At 36.5% G+C, this 27,657-nt stretch overlaps 1 long non-coding RNA gene across 2 annotated transcripts in view; it reads right to left on the bottom strand.

Moving 5' to 3' along the window:
- LOC116549773 overlaps positions 1 to 27,657 on the bottom strand; it is a 69,245-nt gene that overhangs the window by 13,451 nt on the left and 28,137 nt on the right. Inside the window, exon 3 of one of the 2 annotated variants that reach the window (XR_004268054.1) lies at positions 23,326 to 23,488. This is a non-coding gene — a long non-coding RNA (uncharacterized LOC116549773). Of the gene's footprint in view, positions 1 to 20,017; positions 23,489 to 27,657 lie in introns of those variants that run through there. The other variant, XR_004268053.1, reaches the window with a different exon arrangement.

The raw sequence follows: 27,657 nt of genomic DNA, 5'->3' as shown, positions 1-27,657 counted from the left end.
GCTCACCTTTTCTTATCAGTAACTGCTAAAATCTGTGATGTGTAAACAAATGTATATCTTGACTTCTGTAAACCACTGAGGTGAATCACAGAATCCTCTAGCCCTTGGAATGTCCGGAGACCCCCGCCCTTGTCTCCACCCAGGAGGTGAATCACAGAATCCCCTAGACCTTGGAATGTCCGGAGACCCCCGCCCTTGTCTCCACCCAGGAGGTGAATCACAGAATCCCCTAGCCCTTGAAATGTCTGAAACCTTATCATCCCCATCCCCGCCCCTCACCCCCACTCCCAAGGTGGTTTTTCGGGTATAAAAAATCATGGCACCCTCCTTTTGGCACCACAGGTTGGAGAGACGTGAGTCCTCTGTGGTCGCCGACATAATAAATGACCCTGCAATCTGGCATACTTTTGTCTTGTGATAACTTTCTACGCTCCGGTCAAATACAACATGTCCACATGGATACTTTTTAGATTGATTGTCATCTCAGAGAAGCCTTTTCTCATATTGAAATGGAATGCAGATTTGGTAGTTAAAATTGATAGTGAGAAATAAAAATAAAATTCTAAGCCCTCAGCAGACTGAATGGACCTCTCTCTTGGCCAAGGGGACTCCAGAGTAGTCTTGGAAGCTGAATTCACAGTTAGGACAGAATAGATGGTTGAACATGCCTCATTATAACCCCTCCCTTGCTAACCACCATTAGGCTTTCTACTCTAAGGGCTAAACAGAAGCCAGACCTTTCAAAAGACTCCACACTGATAGCTTATCTTCCCAGGTACAGAACAAAGACAAGATGAGATCAATTGTTCTTTTACCCTTGCCTGAGATATCTGCTTCCTCTATTCCCTTTTTCTTCACATGTTCACCTTATCTTATGTAAAATTTAGATTTATTGGGCACTAACTAAAATCTCACAAGTACGTAGCCATTAGTCTCACTGCTACCTCCCCGCCCCTTTTCTTAAAGGAAAATATTTAAATAATAAACTTCCTAAGAATCTCTTTGGAAAATACAGCCACAGAATGTTTCTGTGACTTGCATTTTAACCAGGTGCACCCTCAAGCTAGCTCAATAAACATCAATGAACTGAGACTTATGTTTCAGTCACTCATTTTGGTCAGCAGAAAACTTAAGAAATTTCCTTTTCATATCTTTTAAGCAGACTCAAATACACACACACACACACACACACACACACATAGGGCTTTTTCTTAGCTAAGTCAGTAGGCCAATTAACATCTTACCAGTACTAGAATATGCTTAATTTTGAAGGGAAGATGGAGCTTCGTGAAAGATAGGGAGTTGGCCCATTATTTCTGATTATTACAACTCATCTTTCTTCAGGCCAGATTTTTTTTTCCTGATGTGTAAATACAAGTTTTCACAACTTTCTTGAAAACCATTCAATCTTTACCATTACCAGGTACCCAAATCAATCACCTGTTTACTGTTATGCAATTACCTTGTAACTTATATGTTTCTGGAGCTTCTTGTAATCCAGTCTCATAGACTCACATTCAAAGAAACACCAGTTTGGCATAAAAATATAATTAGAAGCAAGGGAAATTATATTCATGCCCTTGAGAAATTACCAAAGTGTAGTTAGGGTAATTATACTTCTTTTAAGTTCTCTTTAGACCTCATCATATTCTCTCACATCTGCAGGGGCAGATTTACCATCATGCTAATGGAACTCTAACATCAATGACTCAGTTGCACAGGTGTTTTCCACAGTCATGTGGAAAAAAAGTCCTAGCAATGTGTTCCCATGGACCTACATGATGTTTTTGCAAATTTTTTGTAAGTAATGTATTTTCACTTCAGTCTGTTACAACCACTGTCTCTTTTCATTTTCACTTTCACATTTTGCCTCAGATGAGTATCATTGGAGTTGCTGCTGTTAAAACTTGCGCTTTGAATGAAGAGATCCCCCAAACAGGCTTTGTGTGAGCAACATGGCTGTTTTTTCACCTGGGTGCAGATGGGTTGAGGCTGAAAAGGGTGTCAGCGAAGAGTGGTGGGATAGCAGTTGGTTTTATAGGTTCGGGGAGGGGGCAGTGGTGTTATACAGTAAGATTAGTCACAATGGTGGGGGTAGGGGCAAGGAGTAACATTATTATAAGTTCAGTTACAGTGGAGGGTGAGGTAAAGTGTAAGAGTAGTTAAGATGGTAGGGTGGGGCGGAGGGATATTCACAGAGCAAGAACAGTTAAGATGGCAGGGTGGGGTGAGGAGTTTTCACGTTTTCACAGTTAAGATGCAGGGTTGGGAGAGAAGCTTAATGCCTGGGGGAAGCTTCGCTGGGCAATCAGGAATAATGGCAAACGCAGGAGGAAGGAGGGCGGGGCAAGGTTGGGGGAGAGGGGTGGGGGGAGAAGGTGGAGGAGAAGGGGGAAGGGTGGGGGGAGAAGGTGGGGGAGAAGGGGGAAGGGTGGGGTGAAGAAGGGGGAGGGATGGCGGGGCGGCCATCAGCCCAGGCAGGGAGGACTTCAGACTTTCTGTGTCCAGGCTTGCACATGGAGGCCTGACAGCTGCAAGCATTCTGAGGCTTCAGCCCAAGTTAAGTAATGTTAGGGATGCATTTAGTTTAGGTTATGTGGAATGTGTTTATATGGCTCATAGTTACTCTCATGTTTATTGTTAGGCATCCACGGGTAGCAGTGGCTTCCAGGAATATTCTTATTGCCTATGATTACAATTTGATGTGTACTATGACACAAAGGCAAGACCAGAGATTTGCATATTATGATAGGAATATGTCTCAAACCAAGAAGTTTGTGGGTAGTGGACAAGACACTATTTTTGAAAGTGTAGAGGCAAAACGAAGGCTATTTTCTAGATTTTGTGCTGCCTGTGGTATTTGGCATCTGTTAAAATTTTCTAATGTTTTTCTCATTCTCAATTAAAATTTACTTTTGAGTCTAACTTTGTATTCATACTTTTCTACTCTTTTTCTTGAGGAAGAGCCCCCACAAAGTTAAAAGTTTCAGTCTCCTGGATCTACCTTGCAGGTGAGAAAAAAATCTCGCTGCACTCTCTCTGGCTCCTTCCCAGAAAACTTTTCTGACAGCCAGATGGCTGGCTCTAAGCACCACCTCCTGCTTAACACTGCCCCATCACCCCTCCCGTCTCCCTGTTGCATTCTTACATACACCTCTCTTGCTCACAAATCTCTTGCTAAGTATCTATGTCTTCTTTTCCTTTAATAACTGCTTTCTTTTTAAGAAGTAGCTCTGTGTTTTGGAATTAAACATAAATAAAATCCTCCATCTCTTCCACAATTAGTCATTGTTTCTCAATCTTGAGTAATGTATGAATTAATCCCTTTTAAATAGGAAAATATTTTAGGGGCAATCTAATGACAGCTTAAATTATTTTTATGATGCTATTTAAACAAGTACAAATGTAAAACAGTGGATGAATGCCTTAATTTTATAGACCTTATACAACTTTATGACAAATAAAATTCAAGTGAAACTTAAAAAGAAAATAAAATCATGTTAATAACATTATTTTAATGTGATGCATAATGGCGTTTGGCTGAAAAAAAAATCATCCAGTCCTGGATTTAATAGTAGAAAGATGCAGACTCATGTCTGGTTTTATAATTAATCTGTTTTGGGATTTTTATTTCAATAATGTAAATGTAGGAAATGTCTGTTCCCATAAGTATGTGGCACAAAATGATATTAATAACTTCAAGTCTTTGTTTGCAAATTAAATATAATCAGGACTTATGCTTAACTAAGTCTCTGCCAGGAGCAATCCTGGAGTGCCAGTTTTATTGTGGAGTCACTCGATAATTGTTTAATTTTTTTTTCTTGGAGATAATATGAGTACTGACACTATTGTAATATGTATTAAATGGGTATGCAATCTAATTATTGCTGGAACTGGAAATAGAACTATTTGATATTGCATATTTTCTGCTAATGAAATATTAATTACAAAATGGGATGCACATTATAGGATTCTTAAAATCATTTGTTCACAGTGTGAATACTGTATAGCATTGACTATAGAGAGTCTTGTGAGGTTATTAAGCCTGTATTATCATATAATCACAGGATCCATCATTCTACCATGAAATTTTTTTGTTCCAAACAAGAAACCACTTTCACACATTCATTTTGATTGTTACCTGACCCTTACTCAGTGCAAAAGGGACAGAAAATATAAATTGCAAGATAGTATTCAGTTATCAGGTACTTCAAATGAACCAGATAATTTAATATAAGCTCGTATTAATTTTGTAGAATTTTTGTGAAAATAAAAATGACTTAGAGAATAAAAAATTGATTTAGAGAACTCTCAATTATTATTTTGCTTTACTAAATAAGATAATTATAAAATGCTTCATGTAATTTTAGTACTAAAGTTATTACTGTTGATTTAGTCTATTGTAATTGTTATGCTAAAATATTTTATAGACTCCAAAACAATTATTTACATATTTTTAATGTGTTGTGTACATATAAAATCAGACACTAGACCAGGCACGGTGGCTCACACCTGTAATCCCAGCACTTTGGGAGGCCGAGGTGGGTGAATCACGAGGTCAGGAGATCAAGACTAGCCTGGCCAAGGTAGTGAAACCCCATCTCTACTAAAAATACAAAAATTAGTTGGGTGTAATGGTGGGCACCTGTAATCTCAGCTACTCGGGAGACAGAGGCAGAGAATCACTTGAGCCCGGGAGGCAGATGTAGTGAACCAAGATCACGCCACTGTGCTACAGCCTGGGTGACAGAGTGAGACTCTGTCTTAAAAAAAAAAAAAAAAAAACAGATACTAGAAGAAAATACCTGAATAACCAAAAATTATAACACTAGGACCCACACAAAGCCACTCACATGAAACAACTCATCTGTGCTTCAGAAAGTTAAGGGTTTGTAATCTACAAGATAGAAGCCTAAAGGTGTCTGGGCATCACATTATAACTTATCTTGACAATCTCTATACACATAGGTATTATATTGCAAACAGAATTTTGTGATTGGTAATTTGAATGGTGCTATGAGTATAAACCATTATAAAATTGACATTCATGGGCGTGGTGGCGCATGCCTGTAGTCCCAGCTACTCGAGAGGCTGAGGCAGGAGAGTTGATTGAACCCGGGAGGCTGAGGTTGCAGTGAGCCAAGGTCGCACCATTGCACTCCAGCCTGGTGCCTAGTGATGGTGTGAGACTCTGTCTCAAACAAGAAAAAAATATTGACATTCATCTTTGTTTTGGGCAGATATAGTGGCCAACTGCCTCTCGTGTCCGCATCCTCTTTGAACCCTGCTCATAACCCTTTGTTGCAGGGAATAGTGGAACACATTAGTGGCCATCTTATGTCTGGTATGATTCTGGTTTCTTGCCCAGATGATAAAATTGGGGAAAAGGAGCATAACCAGTCTATAGACTGCAAAGTAGGAAATGAGGGGGGCAGGCCCAGGAGTTTTGTCCAAAATGACTGTGAAGAAAAACTGAATGCAAATTCATAAAGTTCTAAATTTTGAAAAAAGAGAGAGAAAAGTAGTTGGCCAGTTAGTAAATAGAGAAGGAGAAGAAAAATGTACAGAAAGAAGGTAATAGCAAATATCTGGCAATAGAACGAATGAGGCAGAAGTTGTGAGTAACCAAAAATCAGGAGAAAGGAAGAAATGCAAGTTCTGAATCCAAAAGAAGGAGTTAAGTAGAAATTTCATCAACGTAGCAAATAAGAAAAAGGATAAAAAGTATACTTAGTGGAAAAACTGATAGAATTGATTGGCTCCTGAATGACTTTCTAAAGGCAAGGCTGAAAAGAGAGTGGGTAGCACTGAAGTTTGTGAAACAGCCCTACAGAAGATTCTGTTTATTTTTGCGGGGCCTGGTTTGGGGGAAATGTCCTGATTCCCAGGAGGCCAAGATGAAGGAGCACAATTTCTGTTTTTCTCCTTTCCACATGGTGCTTTGTAATAAGCTCTGCATGAGTTAAGATATTAAGGAACTTCTGTCTTTGCAACAACAAAAGAGACTTAATTCATACAACCTTTTTAATAATTGCACAACACTGTACTCATTAGGTAGCATATGAATTTACTGTGTTGTGTTAAAATGGTCCATTTAACTTATTGATTTCTTCCACTTCAGCTTCTAGGCCTGGGGTTATGCATGTTACCCATATCCTTAGTGTTGAGACACGGGAAATTATCCATAACTTTTTGCCAAATGAATGAATGAAACAGCCACTCTAAAAAACTACAAACAGATGCACTAGTCTTTAATCATCCCTATTTACAGTGCTTCATTTGCATAAAATAGGATACTTGGTATGGCAAATATGTGACACACATACACACGCACATATTTTAATAAGGAGCACATATTTAATAAGTGTTCCTTCTGCTAACTCAGAAATGCAAGACAGAAAGTTTCTCTGAAATAGCTATTTTTATCTATGAAGAATTATTCAGGGTCTCTCTCACTTACATAAAAGCAAGGAAAATAAACTCACTGGTTGTGGGCATGGGAAAGGTGCAAGAAAACCTTTTATTTTGGATCAATGCTACCCACGCTCTTTTCAGCCTCACCTTTACCCCCTAACTCTTTACCAAACATCTTGGTACACCATAGGTGGTTACTGGAGAGGAGAATCCAAGGCCTTCTGGGAGAAAAAGTGAATAAATCCCCAAACTTTATTCCCTGAGATACAAATTTCAGAAATTCAGCTATGTGAACCATCACAGTGGTTTTAATTAATGGCCTCACAGCTCAAAGAAGAGCAAGAAACCTTTTACATTAAGTCATTTGGGGAAAATTAGCTTCCTATACAAAATGTGCCTAAGTTGGTCCTCAAGTTTTATGTGAGGATTTATTCTGACTTGATCTGGAAGGTACCCCCTGACCCTGCCACAATGGTTAGGCTTTAAAGAATAAGAACTGAGCAAGGGAAAGTTAATTTAAAAGAAAGACCACCTTGCCTCCCAATGTGGTGCACCATTATGACTTTGTACATGGCCCCGAACCAACAAGAGCTACCCTACAGCAATGAGCAAGACTCTGCAGCTCCACCAAACCAGTCTCTCACGACAACTGTGAGTAGTAGCAGTAAGCAATGGAGTTGTGTACTGTACTCACTCTCTGGCCCTGGCTCTCTGTGGCTAGAAGCATATTCAGGCTTTCAGAATGAGATGCCCCTGAGGGTTATTCAATGGCTGATGTGTGGGATGGATGAGGAATGCCTCAAGAGGGTGATACTAAAATTCTTTATAATAGACACATTAGAGATTTAATAATTCATTTTAACATTAAAAGAGACACAACTACAGTGTACCCCAATGTTGTGGAGCAGGTTAGGTGTATTTCTTTGAATAATTTTTGCCTCTTTATGCATTTATTTGATTTTTTCTTTCTCCTTACAATCTCTTCTGCTTTACTCTTTTCAGTCTGAACTTATTTGTAACAGGGAATGTTATCTTTCTTGCTTTGGTGTGTTACCCAGCTTGTCACTCCCACATGTCCTGGGCCCAGGCCAGCCAGCAGCCTGGCTGCCTATTTCCCAGGGCTCCTTCCTCTATTGCTAAATGCCCATCTGCTCTGTTTGCCTTTTCTGGGGGTGCCTCAGCTGACACTTAAACAAAATTCTCAGAAGCATATGCTGCCTCCCAGGCACACTTGCCTGACTTCCCTTCTCTGTCCAGTCACCATAAAGAACAGATTGGAAGTCTCCAAATTCCAAATTCCAAGGCATTTTAGTCATTGCCTTTTGTTAGGAGCTATGCCTATCTATCCCATTATTCCACTTCAGAGCGTGGCATGATGATATTTGTCTCTGTGATTATAATCTCCAAAGGTTAGTGCTCCACACCAAATATCTTGGTTTACCTTAATAATACATCACAGATCCATGATATATTATATTCTACAGTTCTATCTTGTGGACAATCCCTTTTTTGCTAAAATAAAAGCACTTACTACCTCATAATAGCAGAGTCTTTTACCATGGACTCTTAATTATTGATGTGGTTTGAATTTGTATTATAAGCAAATTTTCTTATGTGCTTGGGTCTATTTCTGTACTTACTTTTCTTTGCATGGGTCTATCTATTCATACCAGCCAGTATCTCACTGGCTTTATGGGATATTGTATTATTTAGAAATGCTAGTTTTCCCTTGTTATGGGTTGAATTATGGTCTCCCCAAAACGTTAAGTTGAAGTCTTAATCCTCACTACCTCAGAAAAGTGACCTCATTTGGAGATAGTCTCTTTACAGTGGAATCATCTAAAATGAAGTCAATAGCATGGACTCTAATCCAGTTTAACTGGTGTCCTTATAAAACTGGAAATTGTAAACAGAGACCTGCATAGAAGGAAGACGATGTAAAGAAACATAGGGAGAGCCAGGCGTGGTGTCTTATGCCTGTAATCCTAGCACTGTGGGAAGCTGAGGTGGCTGGATCACCTGAGGTCAGGAGTTCAAGACCAGCCTGGCCAACATGGTGAAACCCTGTCTCTACTAAAAATACAAAAATTAGCCAGGTGTGGTGGCAGATGCCTATAATCCTAGCTACTTTGGAGGCTGAGGCAGGAGAATTGCTCGAACCCAGGAGAAGAAAGTTGCAGTGAGTTGAGATCGCACCACTGCACTCCAGCCTGGGCGAAAGAGTGAAACTCTGTCTTTATAATTTGCTAGGAAATAAAAAAAGAAACATAGAGAGAAAATGGCTATCTACAAGCCAAGGACAGAGGCCTGGAACATCCTTCAGAAAGAAACTAACCCTGCTGATATCTGATTTTGGATCTTTACCCACCAGAACTGTGAGATAATGAATTTCCATTGTTTAAGCCACCCAATTTGTAGTATCTTGTTATGGCAATTCTAGCAAACTAATACATTCCTACTTCTCTTCTCTTGCAGGATTACTCTAAGTAGTCTGGCTTTTCCTTTCAGTAGAAATTTTAAAATTGACTTGACTTAAAGTTAACTCCGGAAAATAAAACTTTTTTGTAATTATATAGATATAAGATGTTTCCATGTACTCAAGTTTCAAGTCTACTTTCACATATTTTAGTAATATTTAAAGCTTTACTCATATAGGGTACTATAGTCTTAGTGCATGTCCCTTTCAAATTCATATGTTGAAATCCTAACTCCTAAGCTGATGGTATCAGGAGGTGGGACCTTTGGGGATGTAAATAGACCATGAAGGCAGAGCCTTCATATATAGGATTAGTGCCCTTATACAAGAGGCCCACTGAAGCTCATTAATCCTTCTACCATGAGAGGACACAGCAAGAAGGTGCTATCTGGAGGAATTGGCCTTCACCAGACATCAGATCTGCTGGCACCTTAATCTAATACTCCCCAGCCTACAGAACTGTGAGAAATAAATGTTAGTTGTTTTCAAGCTACCCAGTCTGTGGTACTTGTTACAACAGCCCAAAGACATAGGGTTTAAAAATTTCTTTTCAGATTATTTCTAAGTATTTTTATTTTTTCTGTTTTAATTGTAAATAGATTTTTTTTCTACATTATGTATTCTAACTGAGTATTATTTGTACATTTTGGCTGGGTGCAGTGGTTCATGCCTATAATATTATATATTATATTATATATTTAAAAAATTTAAAAATAGTATTTGTAAATTTTAAGGCTATTTGTTACTTTTAAACATGCTTAATAAAATATGTTTTCTCTATTTTTCTAAATTTTGAAACATCATTCAATTATTGATTTCAAAGATTTTATAGAATTCCCTTATTAAAAATACTTATAAAATGTTTTGTGGGTGGGTAGTTTTTTAAAATATATATATATAAGAACTTTGTCTTAAAGTATGTATGTCTAATTTTAATAGAGACTACTAAAAAATTTCTGTATACCATGGGAAATAGTGTGTTGAATTTTCTGTATTGTGGTTGCTTCTGGCAAATTGTGTTTTCCTAGCAAATTATCCACTTAATTCATGTTTTAAACATTATTTGCAGAAGTTTGTGAAAGTTAGTTTCATTAATTTCTAAAAGTCCTTTATTCAATGGTTATTTTCTTCTAATCATTTTTATTTTGTGTTCTTGATATTTGCCTATTTTCTTGAGTTTTTAATGACCCAGTATTTTTATTTATTAGTTTTATTATTTTTTCATTTCATTAATTTTTGCTTTTATCTTTATTTTTACTGACATAGTTTTAATATTATGATTTTTGCCTCAAATCGCTAATTCAGTTGCATCCCCAAGATTCCCTTATATGGTGTTTTTATTATTGTTTCAGAAATGCTGTGATGTTATTTACCTTTCCCTTTTCAGCTGAGAACATTTTTTCATTGCTATATAACATCTACAGCACAGTACACAAATTTTAAGTTTATATCTTGATGAATTTCTGCTTACACATACACTTTGTAACCACATCCAGATGGAGCTATGGAACATATATGGCATCCCAGAAAGCTTCCTTATGACCTTTACAAATTGACAACAGCCCATCTTCTCATTACATAATTATTATTAAGACTTCTATCATAATAAATTAATTTTGCCTATTTTTTTTACCCTAATATTATATAGACCCACATAGGATATATGGCCAATAATAAATAAAAGAATATTCAGACACTTTATTAATTAGGGAAATACAAATTAAACCAAAAAATGAAGAATGCTTCATACCTACGTGATGGAAAAACACTTCAAAGTTGACAAATACTTGAAGGGTTGGCAAGGATATAGAGTAATGAAAACTATTCCAGCAGCATCTCTGAAAACAAGAGAGCATATTATGATATAAAGTTGAATATGTGCCCACACCATACTACCTAGCATTTTAACTTATAGAATTATACCTAAGGGAAATTTCTGCACATGTTCACTGGAAGGTATATACATGAATGTTTTGGCAGCTTTTAAAAAATGATAACAAAAAAGATGGAAATAACCCAAATGCCCATCAAGTGCTTCTCCCATTATATAGGTAAATTTTTACTAAGAATAAAGAGAGGAACTTCATAATGATACATGTTCAATTTTTATTTTTATTTTTTTGAAATGGAGTCACATTCTTGTTGCCCAGGCGGAGTGCAATGGTGCAATCTCTGCTCACTGCAACCTCGGTCTCCTGGGTTCAAGTGATTCTCCTGCCTTACCCTCCCAAGTAGCTGTGATTACAGACATGTGCTACCATGCCCGGCTAATTTTGTATTTTTAGTAAAGACGGGGTTTCTCCATGTTGGTCAGCTGGTCTTGAACTCCCAATCTCAGGTGATCTGCCTACCTTGGCCTCCCAAACTTCTCAGATTACAGGCATGAGCTGTCATGCCTGGCCCAAATGTTCAATTTTTAAATAAGATATCAAATATCAAATTTGTATGTATTTAATAATAGTTCAAAATTTATAAATCAAAAACTGGCAGAGCCACAACATTTAAATAGTATCTACAATAGTATCTCAAACTGTTATAAAATGCAGGTAAAATAAAAATAAGAATACAGAAGATTTAAAGAATGCAGTTAGTGCCTAAAGGACATATATGGAACATGACAGAATATGACAACCAATAAGTGCAGAATATACCTTCTTGTAAGCACATAGGGAATATTTTCAAAGTTCTCTTCTGAGAACTTCTAACTTTTCATTCAACTCGAGAATGTTCAGCTTTACCTCAAGAAGGATGGTTAAAATTGTCAGTGTAAAGTTTTACCTGATAATTCCAACATCTGGATCATCTTGGAGTCTCCATTTGTTGGTTACTTTTTCTCTTGAAAATTCATTGTATTTTTTGTATGCTAAGTCATTTGGCTTGTATCCTGGATATTTTAGGTATTATGTTGTGAAACTCTGGATGCTGTTAAAATCCTCTGGAGATTGTTGACTTTTTTTCTTTGTTTGCACAGGCAAAATTCTGGCTCATCTCTTGTATGCAATGTTGGTTTAGTAGCCAAGTTTTGCTGTGCTCTTTGTGTCTGCCCCTTGACTATGCCACTTAGAAGTTAGTGTAGGTCTTGTACAGTGGGTTATTTCACGATTTTGTTCTCAAAGCCTTTGCTATGCTTTTTTGACGTGTTTAGGGCATGCAGCTAGGGAATGCGCAGATTCTACACATCAGAGTCAGAGTTAGTACAACAGAAGAACTGGCGGTTACCATACACTGGGTTCCAGAAATTACCCGTTTCTAACAATGACATTTGCTCAAACAGGAGCTTCTACCATTACATGGTCATATAGATGTTTCTTGTTTCACCATCCTTTATATCTGCAGAACATTGAGAAGAGTTTTATCTCGACCATCAGGCATAGCGTGTGCAAACTATCTTTGTCTGACCTAAGCAAAGATATATGAGTTATTTGTGTACCCTCTACTATTTCTTTTTATGTTTTCCCCTAGTAAGCCCTACTTTATAACTGTTCACATAAGTGACATGTGCTTTTGACCCATTTGCATAATGCAGACTGAAAAGATAATTTTTTCATCTTCTATAAAGACTTTATACTTTTTCTAATATTATTTCTAATATTTTTTATTTCTAATGTTATTTTTATGACTTTATAGACTTCATAGTGATATCCAATTCCTCCTGACATATAACCATCATTCTTCTTGCCATAGTTTATTTGTCTAATTATTTCTTGAATACCCTAGTGGAAATTTGTACTCATTATCAGAGAATATATGCATATATCCAGAAATAGTAAAATCCCTTGACAGCCTGCTAACATTTCAGGCTAAATTTCAGACGCATTTATCAAAGTATTTAAATTTAAATTGTCATTATTGTGTTACAGAAATCAATGAAAATTAACTTCTATGTGTTGAATTCTTTCAAATACATCTTTTTCTTTGATAACATTGAATTACAGTTGACCTAGTGTGCATGTTAAAAAGCCACTAGTATCATAAATGCCCTGAACTATCAAAATGCTTCTGAAGAGAACTAAAAATATTACTTCTTTTTTTTTTTTTTTTTTTTTTTTTTGAGACGGAGTTTCACTCATGTTACCCAGGCTGGAGTGCAATGGCGCGATCTCGGCTCACCGCAACCTCCGCCTCCTGGGTTCAGGCAATTCTCCTGCCTCAGCCTCCTGAGTAGCTGGGATTACAGGCACGCACCACCATGCCCAGCTAATTTTTTGTATTTTTAGTAGAGACGGGGTTTCACCATGTTGACCAGGATGGTCTCGATCTCTTGACCTCGTGATCCACCCGCCTCGGCCTCCCAAAGTGCTGGGATTACAGGCTTGAGCCACCGCGCCCGGCAAAAATATTACTTCTTATAAGGGAATTTTGATGTCCATGCCTCATTTTGCACATTCCCTTATGTTAATACCATAGTAAACATCATTAACACTGTAGTATTTAATTAATACTAAATCACTTAATTTTTTAGAAGGACTAGAAGATTAATCTTCAATATAAATCAAGCACATATGCCCAAATTATTATGATCAAGGCAGGAAAATCCAGGATACAAAAGCATAGCAAAAATTTTTTTTTTAAATTGCATTTTAGGTTTTGGGGTACATGTGAAGAACATGCAAGATTGTTGCATAGGTACACACATGGCAGTGTGATAGTGTGATTTGCTGCCTTCCTCCTCTTCACCTATATCTGACATTTCTCCCCATGCTATCTCTCCCCAACTCCCCACCCCTACTGTCCCTCCCCCATTTCCCCCAACAGACTCCAGTGTGTAGTGTTCCCCTCCCCGTGTCCAGGTGTTCTCATAGATCAACACCTGCCTATGAGTGAGAACATGCAGTGTTTGATCTTCTGCTCTTGTGTCAGTTTGCTGAGAATGATGGTTTCCAGGTTCACCCATGTCCCTACAAAGGACTCGAACTCATCATTTTTGATGGCTGCGTAATATTCCATGGTATACATGTGCCACATTTTCCCTGTCCAGTTTATCATTGATGGGCATTTGGGTTGGTTCCAGGTCTTTGCTATTGTAAACAGTGCTGCAATGAACATTCGTGTGCATGCGTCCTTATAGTAAAACAATTTATAATCCTTTGGATATATACCCAGTAATAGGATTGCTGGGTCAAATGGAATTTCAGCATAGCAAAAATTTAAATATCTGTCTACCTCGTTTAAGCTACTTACATGACACACATGTTGCAAAGGACTCCAGAGTACTGATAGCAACAGACATAGTTTGTATTCTTAAGGTCCTTATAGAGTAAAGGTCAAAAGACAAGCATACAAATACATAACATTGCACAGATTGTGCTAAGTACCAAAACAGACGTAAAAGCAAGAATCACAATTTGGAAGATGAACATTACTTTGGAGATCATTTAATTTAAAACAGTGTTTTTGACATAGAAGAAATTCTGATCTAGAGAAGTTGAGGAACTTGCCAAGAAAAAAAGTCATTTATTTAGTAGGAACACTTGCAATGGGCCTGGCATGTGGTATGGGTAATTCATGAAGAATGCATTGGATTTAAATATAAGTAGAGATCAGAAGGAAAAGCGCATTCCAGAAAGAGGGAGGAGCGTGAATAAAGAGAAAGAGGCAAGAATATGTAGGCCATATTTGACAATCAGCGAATTGACAACTTTGACTGAATTTTGGATAACAGTTCTACAGCTTTAAAAAGTGTGTTAGAAGGTTTTGAACCTGAAAATTCTAAGCCTCCATGCCTAGAGATTTTGCTTCAGTCAGTAAAAAGTTTACCTTAGAAATAAACATCTTGGCTGGGCGCGGTGGCTCAAGCCTGTAATCCCAGCACTTTGGGAGGCTGAGGCGGGTGGATCACGAGGTCAAGAGATCGAGACCATCCTGGTCAACACGGTGAAACCCCGTCTCTACTAAAAATACAAAAAATTAGCTGGGCATGGTGGTGCGTGCCTGTAATCCCAGCTACTCAGGAGGCTGAGGCAGGAGAATTGCCTGAACCTAGGAGGCGGAGGTTGCGGTGAGCCGAGATCGCGCCATTGCACTCGAGAATGGGTAAGAAAAGTCAAACTCCAAATAAAAAAAAAAAAAAAGAAAAGAAAAGAAATAAATATCTTGAGAGGCACCCAGGGATTTGGGCACAAATGATGTAACAACTATCCTCATTTCTGGTTGAAATGATGGAAAATAAAGCCAAAAAGTAGGATGTAGCTGCTGTCAAGAAGTCAGGCAAGGATTTTATCTTTAATTTGGTAAACCATGGGGAACCTTTTAGGATTATAACCAAGAATGTGACATAATTACTCCTATGTTTTAGGAATAAATGCCTCAACAGTGTATAACATGCTGTGGAGGTAGGGAATCCACTGGAAAATTATCATAACAGTAAAAAGCAAAATGGGCCTGAACTAGGGAGTAGTTTTAAAAATGGACAAGAGGCAGAGTAAAATACACTACAAGTAAAATATATTACAGTAGGTGATACAGTCTATGACAATGGAATTTTTTTTTTAACCTGAATTCATGTTTGATGAATGCAAATATAGTATTAGTTGCACTAGTTACAAAAGCTAACTTTTAAAAATTTGTTTATTATTTTTGAGATAGGGTCTCACTCTGTCACCCAGGCTGGAGTGCTGCAGTGGCGCAATCATGGCTCATTGCAGCCTCTACCTCCTGGGCTTAGGTGACCCTCCTGCCTCAGCCTCCTAAATAGCTGGGACTACAGGGGCGTGCTACGACAACTAGCTAATTTTTTTAAATTTGCAGAGACTGTGTTTTGCCATGTTGCCCAGCTGAACTTGAACTGGCTCAAGTAATTCACCTGTCTCAGCCTCCTAAAAAGTTGGGATTACAGGTGTGAGCCATGTCATCTGGCCTATTTTATTCTTTAAATTGTAGAAGCAAGATTTCTTTCCTTTTTATTTTCTGAGAATTGAGAGTATGGGAATAGGGAATAAGTTTTGAAAATGTTGAGTTGAGCACTCTGTCACGCTGCACAGGGAGTCCAAACTGTAAATTTGGAGATTAGGAAAGGGATCAGGACTAGATATGGGGATTGGGAGTCATTCTCATAGAGGAAATGGTTAGAATCATGAAATTAGATAAGATCATCAGAGCAAGATGGTTGATCAGTAAGAAAAAAGAAGCCAAAAGATAAGTTCTTGAGGGAAAATCCACCCTTTAGAAGGCTGGAAAACAAGAGTAACAATCTAATAAGCAGAGATTATTCTAGTCATATGAGGAAAATAGAAAAATGGAAACCAAAGAGAAAAGTTACACTTTTAAAGTTGTGTCCACCCTGAGAACCCAGGGTTGCAGAAGACACTGTGTCTCACAATATGTCTCATAGAAACTGATGAAACATAATAGCTTCAGGATGACCACTAGCTGGCACAAGCCTGGGACCTAAACCTAAAATGAGCTGAATCCCTAACTGTAATGCAGTATCTTCTCCAGCTTCATTGCAATTCAGGCGTCCATCTCACATTCCATGATGAACAGGTGGTCTTCTATTAGAAAGATAAGTGGGGAATTTTTAAAGCTCCATACAATATTTGTGACTTCTCTGCATGAACTATCATTAGCCTGGTAAAAGTTTCAGAATCTCTCAGGCATACAAGATTCTCTATTCTAAGTGTGCTACTTAGGATGAACACCTACAGATCAAAGCAAGAGGAGAAATGGGGTCACACAAACCATTCACCTAAATAGAGAGACTGCCATCAAAGTTCATTCTTATCAGAAAACATGAAATGAAAAAGCAGAATGTTCTCCAGGTGGTCCTGTCTTCAGAGAAGAAATTGCAGAATGTTGGAAAAGGTGTTATCTATTGTAACACATCTAACAAAGAAGACATAAAGGTGCCATGAAATGCAGGCCAAAGCAAGATAAAAATGTCAATTCCTATCAAAGCCTATTACGAGAAGTAACTGTGATCAAAATGTGAAAATTATAAAGAAATGGGACAATATAAAGTTATTTGATGATTATAGACTTACAAATTAATTGCATTATCTCTATATTGCGCCACTTGGCTTAAGTTAAATTTCTATAAAAAAATTTAAATAACTAATGTCCTTAATATATAAGGAATTTTATAGTCAGAAAAAGTCAGTTTCAACTTCATATTCAGTGTGTAACTTCTTACTAAATGATTTACATTGTTAATATCTATACTACTACTCAGTTAATGTTTCACTATCTTTTTCACAGATTATCAAAAAGGGCTTCAATCAAATATTTTGTAGACTACACATTTGGTTTTTGTTTTATCTACCACCAGTCTAGAAACCTTGTATTTTAAAAAGGAAATGATGCTATCTTGGTATATCTTATCTAAGTGACTCGTTAATTCATTTAATGTTTACTACATTATTTCCCTAAAGTTGAAAATTTCTCTGCTTAATGATCCAAATGGAATTTCTTCAAGAAGCGAAGTCTACCTCTATTTTTTAATCTACTTTTAAACGATTTATCTGTTTTTCTTTTTTCAAAGTAGAAACTACAATGATCATCTCTGGTCTTCTGCAAAACTCTCATTCCCTGTGATCTCTAAACCACGACAGCAAAATCTTTTAAATAACCTCTTAGGCAATTTTTCAAACCTTGTCTTGGTTTGTTTTCTTCAGTCAGTGTTGTGCCATACAAATGGATGCCACAGAATTTTAAAAATCAGTATCAGTCTAGGTCCTGAAGAATCTTAGTTGAAGCAGGAAATTTTGTTATTAGGGACTTTGGAAATGGCCTTGTCTCTGACATTGGGTATCTGTTTGCACTGCACAACTCTCGTGCTGACCAAAAACTCCTGTGCTATTGGTTAGGTACCTAAGATAATGTTAAATCTTTGTATTCCCCACTCATCTTATTATAGGCCTGAGTTAATAGGTTGGATTCCCACCGTCATTAGTCCTTAGTTACCTCAGTTCTTTTTTTAAAAATCTTAAAAAATTGAGCCTCCTGAGACATCAACTTAACTGAAAGCCAGTTGTTGAGGTCTCATTGACTTAGTGAATTATAATATTGTAGGTCCCCCTTCCTTAGGAAATGTGAAGGGATGGGTATTTTGCCAACTTATGAATTGAACAACGAATCAGATTCCCCTGCTGCTAAAACTCTGCATTAGAGATTAAGCTGGTGTCAATGCTTACTTGAGTCTTGTTTGACACTTCTTTAAACACTTGTTCCTCTCTTGAGGCCAATGTTTGCTGTCAGGTTAGCTTTCTCCTGTCTTCAAATCCTATATACTGTCCTCAACTTCCTGCTCACTCTTTGTTCCCTACTTCTCTATTGAACTCTGCATTTTCAAGTCTGAAGCATGCCTTATACCTTAACCTGCCTAATTAATGACACAATTCACTTATCTTGACATGAAAATTTTAACACAGTTAAGGATTAGATGTTCTTTTATTTCCTTATCTATCTTGGATTTAATTACTTAATAGTATCTCTTCCCAGTGTAGGGGAAATCATTCAAAATTCAAGTTGAATATTTTGTGAAAGGAGTGATTTTAGTCCCTATTAGTGCTCCATCAGGCACCCATGCCACTGCAAATTTTCTTCAGAAAAATATATGTCCAGGAAACAAAATCAGACAGATGGATAAATTTGTTCCATAAATGTGGAACAGATCCTTAGCTATCCTCCTTTACCCTGCCTTTCTCTTTGTGTATAAGTTGTATGGTACTGTTAGAAGTAACTACCCTTTCCCAAGAATTGTCTTTTAATTCTTCAAGCCCTTGAAACTACTTCTGGGGACTGGCCACTTATTTCCCCAAAGCCTTATCTTCAGTGGGTATTTCATCCCAGGTGATTTAGTAAATAATTTGATGCTGTGTTTTCTGAAGTACCATCAATTAATATAAATAGGATTTTCACTGCTTTCCATTCCACCAGGCCAGATATTAGACCCTTTGCTTCGCTCCTTTCTCACGATAGACTGCAGTCTGCAACCATGCCTCTTCATTTGTTCTATCATTCAGCAAATGAAACTAACTCTGCTTGATGAAAGCAGAAAATGGGTTTGTTAAACAGGTACTGAGTAACTTACACAGCTTCTTCAAAGATATACAGCAAGAAACAATGATTAAATCATATCATAAAAGTTGTCTGGTAAAAATACACCTGTGCTGTGCACTTAGCTGGGAAAGAGACTATCTCATATTTTCAACTAATGGTGGGAGGCAAGTTCTGCTTCACGTGGTGGGACTTCTAAAAACATGGAAAAGAAGCTCTTGTGTTAGATGACCATAAGGTGCAATACACTGTAGCAGACAAAGAAAACAAAAAACAAAAAACACCTAAATTCCTTGATTTGGCCTGTATTCTTTAATAGTGTACATTAGTAGATATATTAATTAGCAAAAAGCTCCATGTGTCACATAAATTTATAATAGAACAAAATGACAAATCGCGGACTCTTGTTTTAAATGTTTTAAAACTCTTGTTTTTAGAGGATTGGATCAAAAGTATCATAGAGATGATATGAGGATTTGATCAATATTTCTGCCACCGTTAGGTAAGTTCTGGAACCACTGATCATTTCAATAGATGCTCAATGGTTTCAGAATTTATACCAGTAAACATTCCAATAGATGTTCAGAGGTTCCAGAATTTATAGATAGATAACAAGGAGTATAAGTTAATGAGAAATTAAATTTCACGTGATAGATTTAACCATTTCCATTAGCCTTATTTAGGTTTATTTTTCAGGTTTCATTGAATTTCTTTTCATGAAAATGTAAATATAAAAAGGAAAATGTTTGGATAGACTACTACAGCTCTGTGTTGTGCTGCCTGTTCTAGTTTACGGGATAAATAGAAATCAATGAGAAATGTTCTACATCTAAGGGGCTGTCATGTTTCTCAAGAGACGTAAGATGACATATCTCATCCTGCTATGCCAGCATTCTATACATTCTGTCAGCTATGACTGGCTACTCACGTTGGCCTCTGCGACTCTTACAACTATGTGCTTTAGCTGATTCTTTCTGCCTCTTTCCATTTTTTGCTCTTGTCACTATCTGGTCACCCTCTGATAGCAAATCAACACTGATAGACAAGATTCCATAATTTGAGACTTGGATTGTTTCTATTATTATAAAATGCACATTTATCATGGAATACTTTTGTAGTTTGAAGGCATCGTTGGCAATTAATTAACATTTTACGAATAGAAAGTTGATTTTCCCAGAGAAACTTAGAATTAGTAAGAAATTCCCTCTAACAATAACCACAGGCATAACCAACTTAAGGGAAACAAGACAAAAGAGAGAAGTTCCTTGGCCAGGCAAGGTGGATCATGCCTGTAATCACAACACTTTGGGAGGTCTAGGCAGATAGATCACCTGAGCACAGGAGTTTAATACCAGCCGGGGCAACATAGCAAGACCTTGTGTCTATTTTAAAAAAAAAATAAAAAGTAAATTATATAAAAAAGATAGGTTTCCAAAACATAGTATAATTGACCCTCTGTATTAATGGGTTCCAAATCTTTGGATTCAACCAAACATGGATCAAAATATAGGCATCTGTACTCAATATATACAGACTTTTTTTCTTGCCATTATTCCCTAAGGAACACAGACTAACAACTATTCACATAACATTGATGCTATATTAACTATTATAAGTAATCTACGGGAGATTTAATGTATCCAGGAGAATGTGCATAAGTGATATGCAAATAGTAGGCCATTTTAATTCAGGGACTTGAGCATCCTCGGATTTTGATATCTGAGATAGGTCCTGGAAATAATCCCCTATAGATACCAAGGGATGATTGTAGCTGTTTTAGGATTCTTTCTGATCAGATGTTGTAAGCTTGTTCATCATGATCTCAAGAGAAACAACTTTAGATAATTGATCAAAGATTCATGTGTTTGTGCATTTGTTTCTCTACTGATGTGGCCTAATTGTCTTATCTGCCAACTGCTGCAGTAATTCCATAAAGATTCGATCCCTGCTCCAACTTTTATTTGCTTTTCCCTTTAAATTTGCATTTCTACTGATTCTAAGAAACTTGCTCTTTTGGAGCATTCACTGCACAGGGGCAGTATAGTTCATATATTAGTTTTGAATTTTTTATCTAGATGAGTAAAAATAAAAAAGTAAAAACCTTTAGGCAGTTATATATTCAAAGACTGTTTCTGTATTGTAGAAAATCATAAGATGAGAGCAATTTTGTTTTGGAGAAAAGAATATATATTTACAAATTAATTAGCTTTTTAAAAAAATATATTAGGTAACTCTTTTCAAAATAAGATATATAGGCTCCTATTTGTAAATTGGTTAACAAATAGCTTAAGTCCTTGACATTTCAAATGTTTGCTTTGAGTCCCAAAAAACAATTTGAAAATAAAAAGCATGATCAAATCTGCCAATTTTATTCAAATGTCCAAAACATTCTAGTTGAATTTTGACAGAGTTGATCATTCCACATTTTGTTTCTTACTAAAACTGAGAGTTGTCTTATCTGGAAAGCCAGTGATTTGACAGTTTTCCTCTTGCTCCCCTAAATTTGCTTTCTTATTGTGTGATAGGTGCACTTTTTATGCAGAAGTGGCTCAATAATGCTTGCTTTGGATTAGAGTCCTAAGCAATACTTTTGATAAGATTGGAAATAAAGTTTCTATAGAAACAAAAAATATGATACAATCTTGAAGGTTTGGAACTGGACTAAGGGGATTATTTAAGAATAACTGACAAATGTGTTGAATCCTCTTCAGAACAGCGCATGATTGGGTCAATTGGGATGAGAGTAATTCTTCAGGGTGTTATAGAAGTGACTATACTGAAGGATGCTTTATTTCACCTGTCATCAGGTTCAGTATTACCTAATTATGTTTTAGCTCTTGAGAAGCATCAAATGACCTGAATACTAAAACTCTGCTGCTCCCAGTAACGACTGAACCCTGGCATCAGGTAGTTAAATTTTTCCTAGAGTAATAGACACATTTTCAACTACATGGCAAGAGGAAAAATATAAACCAGAAATTTAATTAAGTATAGGTAGAACAATTAAGGAACAGAAAAGATATAGGTTAAAGCACTTAAAGTGGCCTCTTACATAAAGCTTGTTGATAATGGGTGATGTATTAAATAGTGTTTTGAAGTACTATGATACTATATAAATTTAAAGTATTATGATTTTGAAGCATTGATGACATTTTTCAATGTGAAACTTTTAAAACATTTTTGTCAGAATAATCAAAAGTGATTACTCTTTTTGTAGCTAATAAATATTTTTAAAGCCTCTGTAGGAATAGAACATGAATACTATGGTGAGTTGTCAAGCATGAAGGATGCCTTTTTACAAACAAAATTCAAGCTAAATAAATCAATCTGTGTTCTCATTCTTTTAAAAACTCTTGTAAAATTTCATTCCCTTTCTTTTAATTATTTCTAAATAGCTACACATGAACTATAAACATAACTGGAAGAATATTTAAATTGACCAAAAAGGGCAGCATAAACAATTAGCTGAAATGTATATTGTAATCTCTAAGCCAAGAAAAAATGAAGATGGCAAAAAACTTTTTGTTTTAAAATATTTTCAGAAAATGAAAACCTAATTTTCCATTCAAGACTAAAAGATACTTTTGACATTAAAACTGTCAAGTGGGATCTTGTTCTTTTTATAAAATACTGATTTTATTAACATTAGATTGTTTCTAAAATACATTGGAGTTCATTATACACCAAGATAACACTTGCTTGGAATTTATGCTGCTGATTTATAAGCTCCAGAGAAAGAAGTTCATAATGAAAGCACTGACATCATTGTGTTTAAATGTACATAAACCTTTGCTATTATGATCTGTTTTATATTTCATATTTATCTATGAATAATTTATTTGCCATAAGAAACTCCAATGTGTCAAATGAACAACAGCCGTCGCAAAGCGTGCTTATTTTCCGAGGGAATCAGAAAAAAAGCCAACTTAGAATTTTAATAAATAAACTAAAAACACTAAAAAGTAAGTTTTCCTCTCCCCACTGGGAAATAACTTCACCTACCACTGAGAATCAGAAGACTTGGTTGCAGTTCTAGAGGCCAAAACTAGATGGTGCTCTACAGTTGTCAGTACTTCAAGTCAATTCCAGACGTTTAAGAGTAATGGGATTTAAGGGCTTTATTAAGGATGTATTTCATGAGTTTCAGATTTGATTCTTCTTCCTTTCTTCTTCCACAGGCTTTCTTAGGGGATAAGAAGGTGGATAATATTCAGAATTACATGGCTCTAGTCACTTTACAAGCATGTTTTTCTCTTTTGTCTTAGTTATTCCCTGCCCCATTTCTCAGCCCTTATCCATCACTTGTAAAATTACCAGACATACTAGTATCAGATGAAGAAATGAATTTTAGAGTAATATTTAAGGGAAATGTTTGGTGTTGTGCAAGTCAAACACTTGGCCAGAATTAACTCTCAGGTCTTCGATTTATCAAGACTAGCTACCTTAACTAACAAGATAAGAAAGTACAGTCAGTAAGACTAAATTCATTTTGGGGATGGAGAAGAGCCAGTAGTAACACATGGTTGTTGTTGCTTCCATCATCATAGCAGTTTTTGCTCCCTTTCCTGAATATCCTCATTGTTCCCTGTCCACCTTTCTGAGGATCTATTCATAGAAGAGGAGAAAAAAGAATAGGAAGGAAGAGAAAATGCTCACAGGCAAGCAAATTCCATGTGTCAGGCACTAATTTAAACATCTTATATACGTTTCCATATTTATCTTTTGAGGAAATCAAAGAAGGTATAAATGAATGACCCCCCTTTTATTTATGAGGAATCTGGCACTCAGATAACTCCTCAAAGTCAGTAAGTAAGTGTCATTCTAAGGATTCAGCCACAACTTTGTCTAATTCCAGAACTAATGGGGTTCTCTACAACTACCACTGTGACATTAAAAAAAAAAAACAAAAAACAAAACAAAACAAAAAACTGGTTATAGTCTCTTTCCTAGTGCCTGTCTACATTGAGCATGCCATAACTCTAGGTTTATACTGTGTAATGTACTGTCCTATGTATTATCTTATTTAATCCAATAGCCAACTCTGTCACACTATGAATAAAAGTGAAATTTCTAAGCTTAACTCTCTCGTCAGTGGCAGTGCTTAGATAAGAGCCCAAATATTTTCATAATAAATTTTAGTTTTAAGGTAGAACTTAAGCATATGAAAATGATCAACTCATACATTTTTGCTATTTGCTTTATTTCCTACGATTGATATAAACGATCGTAATTTACAATTTCCTAGTCAATAAGGGATCAGCAATATGTGTTAATACCATAATTTCTCAAAAATACAAATAAAACTCTTCCAATTAAATTTTTAACAATTGTCTATATTTATATTTATTATGCCATATATACTATAAAGAATGTAAACAAATAGAAGATGATTTTTTTCCTTCAAGTTTTTAATAAATGCCTGGGTAAGACATATATGAAGATTTATTCATTAAATACTTATTTAATGACTACTGGGCAAAACCGTTCTAGACACTGCAGGAGCCAGAAGGATGACCAACTCAGAGCCCCTGACCAAAGGGACTGATGAGCAAGGACCTGCCCAGGTACTCCACACTCAGTCATGGATTCCTTTGTCTAGACACAATCTTGGAGAAACCACTTGCCATTTGAGAGAAATGCCATCGAATTCAGGATAAGGCCTTCATTTCCTGATTGATATATTCAAAACTCATATCAGAAGAGGGACTCTTAAAATTGCCCCATCACCAGATGTAAAGCCAAGTTTCTTCCCTCCTCAACCTTCCACCTACTTCTGCCTCGCTTGTCACGATTGCCATGTATTTGGAGACTTGAAGAAAGTGTTTATCTAAGTGTAATTCATTATTGATTTTGTTACATGGCTTAAAATCTTTAGTTTCTCCACTGATTTCTGAATATTATCCACTTTCTGATTCATCATTCAGAACCTTAGCAACAGACCTCCACGTGACCTTTGTTTTGCTCTGTGAGAGCATTTCCGATGGCTAATTATTAGGATGGTCTTACTCCCAACCCATTTGTCTTTTCCACTTCTCCAATTTGTTCCACTAAAATTAATTTTACAGTTGACATTTTATAGTATTTCATTAGCTTTTCTCAACCTTTGATTACAATATTATCACATAACTGGGAATGATGTTCATACTGAAATGAAAAGCTATTGTTAACATGCAAGTTTTGTCAGAAGTGCAATTTTTAATATTGTCATTTTCCATGGTAACTGCAGGTTAGCCTTGATGGGTTAAGGATCAATTTTACTTTCATTTATTACAAAAAAAAATCTGGAATGTACTCCCAGAGTCAAAAAGTCAGTGAACATTGGTGTCTAAGTAGGTTAGTATTATATATATACAGTTGATTTCTGGCACCAAAACTTCTTAGCCATCTAGGTCAACTTTTATTTCTTGTACATTACAAAGAACTGTGATACATTTTATCCCGTTAAATCTTCATGTCACCTCTGTGAAATTTCTTTTTGATTTTTTTTTTAATCTCCAAATTATCCAAGAATAAAGGAGGGATCAGATAAATGAAGGGATTTTCCCAGGGCACACAGCTATAAGACACATGGAACTGAGATTTCAAAATTAGATCTAACTCTAAATAGAGTACTAACAGCTCCTAGTTAGTACTACTATGCATACTACTACTACATAGCACCTACTATGTTCCAGGCATGGCTCTAGGCACTTTACAAGCATTAACTAACACAAACCTCACAACAACACTTTGATGGAGGCAACATTTTTGTCTCCACTTTACATATGAGTAAACTGAGACATCAAGAGGTTAAGTAACTTCTCAAATTTCCATAGTTAGTAAGTAGCAGAATGTGGCTTCAAACTTAGGCTGACTTCTGTTTTGCTAACTCTTTATATACTACTGGGTAGGTTTAATAACCACTTTTGGTATCTCATTGAGATGTTGTTAGAATTTAATGGCATAAAATGTATCATGGCTCTTCATAATCTGTAAGGAATAAACATTTATCAGGCTATGGGAGAAAAAATTTCATGTTGGAAATGGAGTACACATGCATTATATTGGTGATTCACATTTCAGCCAGATAAAGAATATAAGACTGTAATCAACAGACAGCATCAGAGGATATGTATTGTGAACAGCTTACCATTTACCGTTTTCTCTTCAGAATTTCTTTGAGGTGGTTAAGGAATCTAGATCAGAAAGTTTAAGGGCAGGAAACACAAATATTGGAGGTCACAGGTCTAGTCCATATTATTATTAACCTACTCTAATTCTACTCTTATCTTTGTTTTTAAATTATTGCCCTGTCATCAAGGCTGGTTTAAATTGCCTGCTTGGAAATTCAGGGGCTTACAAAAATTTTTAAAAGACCAAAAATTTCTCTTCCATTCAGACTGTGCAAATATTGTGAAATTTCACCAAGGGATTAATCTTTTTTCTATTATTTTAGATGTTTTTTACATCACCTCTGCTCATGTGCCACTGCAACTTTAACTGCTTCTACATCAAGTTTTTTAGGACATTTAGTTCTGATCAGCTCCCATCCTGAATTCCTAGCTTTGTCCTACAGTGGAAAACTCATTTATTTTTGCCCTGGGTAAACAGTTTATGCTCATTTATAACTCAAAGCTACTGGGCAATTGGGTGATTATTCAGTGAATCTGATTAATAAAAACAACCAAAGTAGGTAAGGGCTGGAATAACTTTAAAAATTTAAAATTTATTACCCAGTCTTTCCAGATAATTGTCTCTCTTCAGTACTTTAATTTCTCTATAGATAGAGCTTAAGGGCTGTTAATAAATGACATTAAAGAAAGCATCCCTTTTTCTCATTATATTCTTGTAATAGTCTATACTATCCTTTGTCTATATATAACCTGCCTACATAGATGCTACTTGGCTATTGTGTTTTTTGACATGGTGCCTTTAAGCCAAGTCTACCAAATCTCACTTGGCTGATAAAACACCTCAACTCACATTCATAGTGGACTGCATTTTCTTTCACTTCCTGTTGCTATATACTCTGAAATACTCAGGATGTACTCATATTTATTTTTCACAAGAAGCTGTATTTTGGTAATATGTATTAATAAGGAATATTTGTTACTGAGACACTGAACATGGAACATGCTTATGGTACATTTCCACTATAAAATGTAAACTCCAAATACCATAGTAAGATTGGCCAAAGCAAGTTTAAACCATCATTCTCAGCAAACTGACACAAGAATAGAAAATCAAACGTCACATGTTCTCACTCATAAGTGGGGGCTGAACAATGAGAACATGTGGACACAGGGAGGGGAACATCACACACTGGGTACTGTTGGTGTTGAGGAATTAGGGGAGGGGCGTAGCATTAGGAGAAATACCTAATGTTGATGACAGAGTGATGGATACAGCCAACCACCATGGCACATGTATATCTATGTAACAAACCTGCATGTCCTGCACATGTACCCCAGAACTTAAAGTATAATAAAAAATTTTCGGCCGGGCGCGGTGGCTCAAGCCTGTAATCCCAGCACTTTGGGAGGCCGAGGCGGGTGGATCACGAGGTCAAGAGATCGAGACCATCCTGGTCAACATGGTGAAACCCTGTCTCTACTAAAAATACAAAACATTAGCTGGGCATGGTGGTGCGTGCCTGTAGTCCCAGCTACTCAGGAGGCTGAGGCAGGAGAATTGCCTGAACCCAGGAGGTGGAGGTTGCGGTGAGCCGAGATCGCGCCATTGCACTCTAGCCTGGGTAACATGAGTGAAACTCCGTCTCAAAAAAAAAAAAAAAA

This window comes from Sapajus apella, unplaced genomic scaffold (assembly GCF_009761245.1).
Source record: "Sapajus apella isolate SASKATOON/1434 unplaced genomic scaffold, GSC_monkey_1.0 scaffold6, whole genome shotgun sequence".
In the NCBI taxonomy this organism is placed as follows: domain Eukaryota; kingdom Metazoa; phylum Chordata; class Mammalia; order Primates; family Cebidae; genus Sapajus; species Sapajus apella.
Note: the sequence above shows the minus strand (reverse complement) of the source record. Positions and strands in the feature narration are given on the sequence as shown.